This window comes from Gossypium arboreum, chromosome 3, assembly GCF_025698485.1.
Source record: "Gossypium arboreum isolate Shixiya-1 chromosome 3, ASM2569848v2, whole genome shotgun sequence".
In the NCBI taxonomy this organism is placed as follows: domain Eukaryota; kingdom Viridiplantae; phylum Streptophyta; class Magnoliopsida; order Malvales; family Malvaceae; genus Gossypium; species Gossypium arboreum.
The window spans coordinates 115,620,834-115,629,299 of NC_069072.1; the positions used below are offsets into that span (position 1 = coordinate 115,620,834).

The window sequence follows — 8,466 nt, forward strand, 5'->3', positions numbered from 1 at the left end:
CAAATTTTCCAAGTATCCATTTTTTGGATAGGATATCCTTCATGAATTTGACGTAGTTCAACATTTGCTCAAGTGCCTCAACCAATAGGGTGTTGATATGAAGTTGCTTGAGTACGTCTAGGAACTTCTTAAATTGAATCTCCTGCTTCTCCTTTTGAAGTCTTTGAGGGTAGGGTGGTGGTGGTTTCTTTATTGGAACTGGTTGATTCGTCTTCTGATTCTGTATCTAACGGAGTTATTTAATTGATCAGAATTAGCTGGTTCTGAAATTACCTTGTCGGGTTTTGTAGATTCTGGTTATTGTGAAACTGGAATTTCAACACTCGGTTAAACTTCCTCTGAATCTTGAGTTTCAACTTGCTCCTTTTCAGATTCAATGGTGTTGGGCTCTACTGTCTTTCCACTCCTCAATGTCAACACTTTACAATGCTCCTTCCCTGGATTCCTTGTATTCTCTGTATCACTAGGTAAATCACCTTGTGGTCGGTTTCTGAGTTCAGTTGCAAGCTGGCCCATTTGGTTTTCCAGGTTTTTCAATGTAGCTACTTGGCTTTGGATTAAGACATCATTCTTGGCCATGTACGCCTTCAACAAATTTTCTAAGCCATTGGATGGTTCAGCTTGGGTTGGTTTCTAAACTTGTTGGGGAAAACTAGGTGGCTGGGTCGATCTAGGTTGGGCAAAAGTATTACTGGTTCCAACCCCTTGGTTACTCAAGGAAAAATTCGGGTGGTTTCGCCACGATGGATTATATAAATTGGATTGCAGTCCTTGCCTTCCTCAATTTTGGTTCTAGTTACCTATGTAGTACATGGATTCTGGGTTTGATGGACATTATTTGAACAAATGTCCTTCCCCACAATAGACATCGACTATACTTTCAAATTGATTTGGTGGCTGTGTTGCAAAACTATTAGACCCATTAGTAGTAAGATGTTTTAACATTGAGGATATTGATGATACCTGAGATGCGAGTGAAGTAAGAGCATCTACTTCATGTATTCCAGCAACTCGTCTTCCTGACGCTGCTCAATTGGTTGGCCATTGATAATTGTTGCTAGCAATCCTCTCAATGATTTCATAAGCCTCATTATAAAACTTAGAAAGGAGAGCACCGTTAGGAGAAGCATCCATTACCATCCTCGTGTGAGCATTGAGACCATTATAAAATGTCTCAAGTTGGATGCAATGTGGGATTCCGTGATGAGGGCACTTCCGTAATAATTCTTTGTACCTTTCCCATGCCTTATACAAGGACTCATCATCCATTTGTTGGAAGGCAGTGATCTCGTTCCTCAATTTAGCATCCTTGCTAGGCGGGAAATACTTCATAAGGAATCTTTCTGCTAACTCTTGCCATGTGAAAGTTAAATTTGGTGGCAATGAGTTCAACCAGGCTCGAACTCTGTCCCTTAGTGAATATGGGAACAGCTTCAATCGTAATGAATCTTCGGGTACTTTGGCTAATTTGAAAGAATTGCTCACCTCAATAAACAATCTTAAATGAAGATAAGGATTTTTAGTAGGCATTCCACTAAATTTGCCCACAGTCTGAAGCATCTGGAATATGAATGGCTTTAGCTTGAACTGTTGTGCCTCAATTTCAGGTCTCCTAATACCCGGATTAAGATCATTAAACACTGGCACGTCATACTGTCTTAAAGCTCTATCCTTATCATCAACAATAAGGATATGATTTTGAGCAAGGTTTGCTCCGTTTCCTTGATTTGGATTTTCGAAGTTAAATTAATTAAGTTGAAAATTAAACAAAAAATTAAACCAAAACGTAAAACTAACAAATTCATAAATAATGACATTTTAAAATAGTCCCCGGCAATGGTACCGAAAACTTGGAACGACAGAAATGTGTAAGTGTACACAATCGCAACAAGTAATAAAGTGACAAGTAAAAGTTGAGTTATTGTACCCACAAGGACGTGAAAAGAATTATTTATGAATGCTATTTAAAACACTTTGGTGAAGAAAAATATTTTGTTTGAAGAGGGTGATTAAAAGCTAGATTTTAACCTAAGTAAACTAAAGAAATAGATCTCAAATGTACGATTTCAAATATGATTTAATCAAGATGACATATTGTGTTGATTCAATTACATTTCTTTAACTTAGAATTATTAAACTCATACTTATGCTGTTACGAATAAATTCACGGCAACTCGGTAATTTGCTAACTTATGAACATACTCACTTACACAAATCCATCCATCTCTTAACATATCCCTATGTTAATTCAAATGATTAAACAGATGTTAATAAGCAAACATGTTATGGCACATATATACTCATTAAATTGAACTAATCTCTTGCATATCCCTATGTCAATTTAAACAATTAATTAAATCTAATAAGTACATAAAAAACTATGTGAGGTAACAAGGTATCCTTACCTTGAAACAGTTTAATCACAATAATCTTCCAAGTTATGCAAGGCAAGTGTATCGCCAGATACATTGTTAATTTAACCTTAAGTTACCTTAGAAGAATAAACATGCATTGATTAAGTACAGTGTCAATTAATTACAATTTCAATCCGTTTAAATAATTAATTCATTAGCTACCTTACAATTGTAATGCAAGAATAACTTAGGCATGCTTTTACTTAATCAAGCATTTTATCGATGCCTATAACAACATAAACACAATTTTAATAATTTAAGAAGATGAAATGCAATCAAACCAACACAAATTAAATTCAAGCTAAGCTGATTAAATTAACCATTTCAACAACATAAATATTCATAGATATGTTCATCACAAAAACAACAAAATTTAAAGAGATAGGGAACAAGAATCAAATTCAATGTTTTGCCGTGGCTTGACTAGGTTGTTCCGTTATTCCTTCTTTGTTGTTCCTCATTGATCAAGGCTGCTATGAACACTCAATTGCTACTCCAAAATGGCTGATGAATGCCACTTTTTCAAGGGGAGAAATTGGCAAGAGAGCAAGGGACTTTGAATGGGAAAATGATAGGAGAAAGCGAGAGAGGAGAGAAGAGATGTGAATGAATGAGGGATGGATGAGGGATCAGCCAAGGGGGGTTTTTATAGCGGAATGTGGCGACTAAAATTTGCTAAAAATTGCAGCCAGAGTGCCTCCCCTTGGCCGGCCGTCTATGTGGCAAAGTTGATGGCTTCAACTTTGCTAAATTTGGCTTGGGGCAAATCTTCAAAGCCATCAATTGTGAAGGGGATGATTTGCAATTTGAACAAGTATTCAAGGGCTTCTTTGCACCTTAAATAATCAACTAATGAGCTAAATTCAGTCAGCAGTTGGACGGTTTTGGGGTGTCCTCTCCTTGGCTAGTTTGGTTCATTCGGTTCAATTTAATCGGGCCATTTTTTCATAATTAATTAATAATAATCTATTAACCCAAATTAACTTGGATATAAATTAAAATTAATTATATTATGATTTAATACATAATTTTGGACTGTCTTAGGATGGAAATTAATTCACCTCGATACTTCAAATTGCTTCTCGGTTTTGTGCTTCTGCAGTGTCTGCTGAGCCATTTTTCGCCTTTTGTACAAATCTGTCGAAAATAACCAAAATTCATCAAAAATAATTACAAAATTAACTAAATTTCAACATGTTCATATTTTAAGTTCACTTTAATTATTTTATAAAAATTAATTATTTTCGACAAGAATTTAACCGAATTCGCATGAATTTAAGTTAAAAAGGGTACGAAAAAGTGTGTAAATTTTTGTGTTTCCCCTTACCTGGCCATCACACGACCGTGTCCTACACTTACGGCCTGACTCATCGATCACACGCCTGTGTTCCATTACACGGCCTACCACACGGGCGACCACATGCCTGTGTGGCTTCGACAGAATGGTTTTCGGCTTTCGTCGAAACCTCATTTTTTTTTGTTTTTGAATACACACCTGTTACACTTTGATGCTGAAACGAACCCCGAACACTCTAGACCCTCGAAACCTTGAACAATTTAACTATTAAACAGCACTAGGGTAGCCTTTTACACTCAATTCTTTGCAACTAGGGACAAAAAGTAGGAAACAGATTCCTGAAGAGTAAAGCAAACAAACAGCAAGGGAAAAGTATCGATTTAGATCAAAAGAAAATAAGGAGTGGGAAAGAGGAGAGCTGCCGTCAGAGTTTCGGGAAAAAGGAGAGGGAACTGAAAATTTGGAAAAAAAAACTCAAAATAGGTAATATTCTGAGAACTTCCCCCATTATCTCCTCAAATCTCTCACCATTATCCCATTAACCGTCCACTACTCATAATCCCCTTTCAATACAACTCTAGCCGAAAATTGGAGCAAAAATACTTCTCCTTGCCATCACATAGAATTGAACACAAAACCTCAAAAAAACCAACACTCCATTAAACCACCAGACCAGAAGGCCCATTTTGATGAATATTGACAACCAATTAATTAACAACCTACTAAACAAGGTTGAGGCTTTATTCAAAAAAATACCAAAATTTACTTAAGTAAGGCTTGAACTTGGGACCTCTCACACACACCCAGAACACTTAACCACTGAAGCAAATACTCACTTGTGTCATAATTCACAAAACCAAAATATAACACTTTTGGGGAGTTACACCATTGGTTAAGTTGGTGGACAAAAATGGACATGGTTCGGCATATTTCTAAAGTTTTTCATTAAGGGTAATTTGGTTATTTGGTAATTCAAATGAATTAAAAACAAAATTAAAAGCCAATTTTTGTCCATCTTCAACCCTTGGCTGAATTTCACATGAGGAAGACATAGCTAGGGCTTTCTAAGCTTCCAAGCTCGATTGTAAGTGCATCCTAGCCTCGTTTTTAATGTTCTTTACATTTTTGAGATCCTGGTAGCTCGATTTAGCTATTTCCACCATTATTTTGAGCTAGGGTTTGTGTTTAAAAATTTACCCATGGATGACATGCATGTGTTTTGATGTTTTATGGAAGAATATGAAAGTTTGGGGTGTGATAAACAACTTTTACTAAGTGGTTTTTGATGAAATTGCATAAAAGGACCTATTTGTAAAAGTTGTAAAATTATGTGTAGAAAATGTGATTTGGTGAAAAATGTGAGCTGTTATAAGAGGGAATATGAATCGAATAGGCTTACAATTTGAGAAAAAAATAAGTGCTTTTCATCTTGCGAGCCTGGAGGCTAAATGGTAAATATGTGAAACTTTAAGGGTAAAAATATAATTTTTCCATAATGTGATTCTTGGACTAAATTGAATAATGTGAGTATTAAATGAGTTAAGTGTGTTGTTATAGATCAAGAGAGACGAGGAATTGACCTTGATCGAGGAAAAGAAAAGGTTGTAGACTAAATTGCAAATTCGTCATATTTTGCACCGAGGTAAGTTTGTATGTAAATAATGCATCGTTTTTACTTACGTTATCACATTTTATTATGTTTTATGAAATGTGGCTGAATATTGAATGAAACTGATGAGTATCGAAAAGTGAGCAATTTCCCAATTGAACATTAGGAACATAATAGGATACAAGTGGCATGTCACTAGTGACTCAAGTGTGGTACTATGTGAAGGCCATTTTGAGAAGAGATAGCTTGGTCACAAGTGTGGTACTATGTGAAGGCCACTTTCTGAAGAAAGATAGCTTTGTTACAAGCGTGGTACTATGTGAAGGCCATTTTGTGAAGAAGGTAGCTTTGATTACAAGGGTGGTACTATGTGCAGGTGATAAACCATAAATTATACATAATTTGACCCTATGTTTAATGCATTTTATGGATGATTTCTCATTAGAATTGGTGAATTCAATACTCCTAATGCTTTAATTTTAAGTTTTATACTTAGGAGAGCATAGGAGAGCGAAAGAAATGAGAAATGGGCCAAAAACAGAGAAAATGGGCCAAAGTACGAAATCAACACAGCTTGGACCTCTTCACACGGGCAGACCACACGACCGTGTTAATTTGCCAAAATTGAAGCACGATTCACACGGGTATAGCACACGCCTGTGCCATTTTAACAGGTTCAAACACGGCCTAGAGTAATCGAACACTGGCATGTCCCTACCGAGCCCAAGTTAAGTCCAATTTGGAAAAGGCCACTTTTGAGGGCTTTTAGGCATTCCAAAGCCTATAAATACACCCTAGAGGAGGAAGAAAAAGGAAACGGAGAAGAGGGGGTAAGGAATTACTCCAAGAAAGCTGATTGATCCATCTCAGAAGCCGGATTCAGCATCAAGACTGAAGATCTCTCCTCAATTTCCCTTCAGGAGTTTTGGGTTTTCTTTATGTTTTGTATTCTTTATTCTTCTGAGATGTTTTCTTATTTAGTTATGAACTAAAACCCCTAAATAACTAAGGGGAATGAAACCTAAGATGAATCTTGTTATTATTTTCTGAATCGTATGATAAGGATAATAACATAACTTAGGGATCTCTACGGAGCAAGTTGAATGAATAAATCGTCCGATTTGGAGCCAGAATAACAAGTAAAGTCTAGGTGGATTTTTCCTTAGGTATTGTCTTCATTCAATCGATTTTCCCAAAAGCAATTCCCCAATTCTTTTCTCTGTGAGTTATTAGTTTAGATAATTAGTTAATTAAAAAAAAAACCTCTTTATTCTTAGGTTAGATAATAAAAAGACAGTCATTACTAGTACTTTTAGTTCCTTGGGGTTCGACAATCCGGTCTTGCTAAAATTATACTACTGTTCGATATGTACACTTGCCTACATCGCGATAATAGTTAGTTCAAGAATGGGTAATTATAAAACCTATCACAAAACCTCACGATCAAGTTTTTGGCGTCGTTACCGGGGAACTGAAATATTAGGAACACTCAATTTTTATTACTTTAACCATTTATTTTTCTTACAATTTAATTTAATTTAATTATTATTTATTAACTTCCTTTTTCCTTCTCTTGGCAAGTTTTCATAGTTTATGACTAGAAGAAACCCGTCGGGACCATTACTGTTTCATGAAGAAATCGATCGCACAGTTCGTAGAAACCAAAGAGAAATAAGGCGAAGCTTAAGATACACGGAGAACGAGCAAGAAGATGATACTCAACCCCAACCAAAGAGATGGCTGAAAACCAAGGCAATCAGCTGCCTCCTGCAATTGCGGTTAATCAAAATCTTGCTCCACGCACTATGTATGACTATGCTAAACCTTCTTTAACAGGAACTGAGTCAAGTATAGTTAGACCTACTATTGCTGTGAATAATTTCAAACTGAAACCTAACACAATTCAGATGATAGAACAGTTTGTTCAGTTTGATGGTTTGCAGGATGAGGATCCCAACACTCACTTGGCGAATTTTTTGGAATTTTGCGGCACTTTCAAAATTAATGGCGTTTCTGATAATGCCATTTACCTTTGGTTATTCCCTTTTTCACTAAGAAACAAAGCTAAACAGTGGTTAAACTCATTACCACGAGGGTCTATCACTACTTGGGAACAAATGACCAAAAAATTTCTACTAAAATATTTTCCGCCGACTAAAACGGCTAAGTTACGTAATGATATCTCTTCTTTTGTGCATATGGACTTAGAAACACTTTACGATGCATGGGAGAGATACAAGGATCTATTACGAAGGTGCCCTCACCATGGGTTACCTCTATGGCTGCAAGTTCAAACGTTTTACAATGGTGTGAATCCCTCGACAAGATAGATGATTGACGCAGCTGTTGGAGGAACCATCAACAACAAAACACCTGAAGAGGCTTATGAATTCATTGAAGAAATGTCACTGAATAATTATCAGTGGCAAGTCATGAGGACTAAGCCAACAAAACCAGTCGGCGTTTATAACGTCGACTCAGTTACTATGCTGTCAAATCAGGTAGAACTTCTCAATAAAAAGATTGATGGTTTACTTGGTTCTACGTAAATCAGGTAGAACTTCTCAATAAAAATATTGATGGTTTACTTGGTTCTACGCAGGTACATCCAGTAATGAGGTGTGATTCAAGTGGAGGAGGTGTTCATAAAGAATATCAATCCTTCAATCCTACAACCGAAGAGGAACAAGTCAACTATGTGGGTAACAATAACTTTAGATCTCAAAATAACCCATACAGTATTACTTATAATGCAGGTTAGAGGAACCACCCAAATTTCTCCTGGGGTGGTCAAGGGAATCAAAAGCCACAAAATCCTCAAGGTTTTCAACAGGCACTTTATCAACAAGAGAAGAAACCAAACCTTGAGGAGATGCACTCAAAATTCATATCAAAGTCAGAAACCCGTTTCCAAAATAAAAATCAACAAACATCGATCCAAGGACTCGAAAATCAGATAGGCCAGCTATCCAAACTAATCTCTGAACGGCCACAAGGTAGCTTACCAAGTAATTCTGAACCTAACCCAAGGGAACACCTCAACGCAATTAGTACTCAAGATAAGGAAGGATTCATTGCGCCTGAGCCAGAATTGATGCAAGAAACTGTGGTGAGGAAAGGTAAAAGTGAGGTAAGTCATAAAAAAT

At 36.5% G+C, this 8,466-nt stretch overlaps 2 non-coding genes across 2 annotated transcripts; one reads left to right on the plus strand and one right to left on the minus strand.

Annotated features, from left to right (window-relative positions):
- Positions 1–1,195: 1,195 nt before the first annotated feature.
- Positions 1,196–1,302, plus strand: LOC128291049 (small nucleolar RNA R71). Its single transcript, XR_008280826.1, has one exon. It is a non-coding gene; the product is annotated as a small nucleolar RNA R71 (small nucleolar RNA).
- A 6,183-nt stretch (positions 1,303–7,485) lies between these two features.
- LOC128290749 (small nucleolar RNA R71) lies at positions 7,486–7,592 on the minus strand. The gene has a single exon (XR_008280536.1). It is a non-coding gene; the product is annotated as a small nucleolar RNA R71 (small nucleolar RNA).
- Positions 7,593–8,466: the final 874 nt, after the last annotated feature.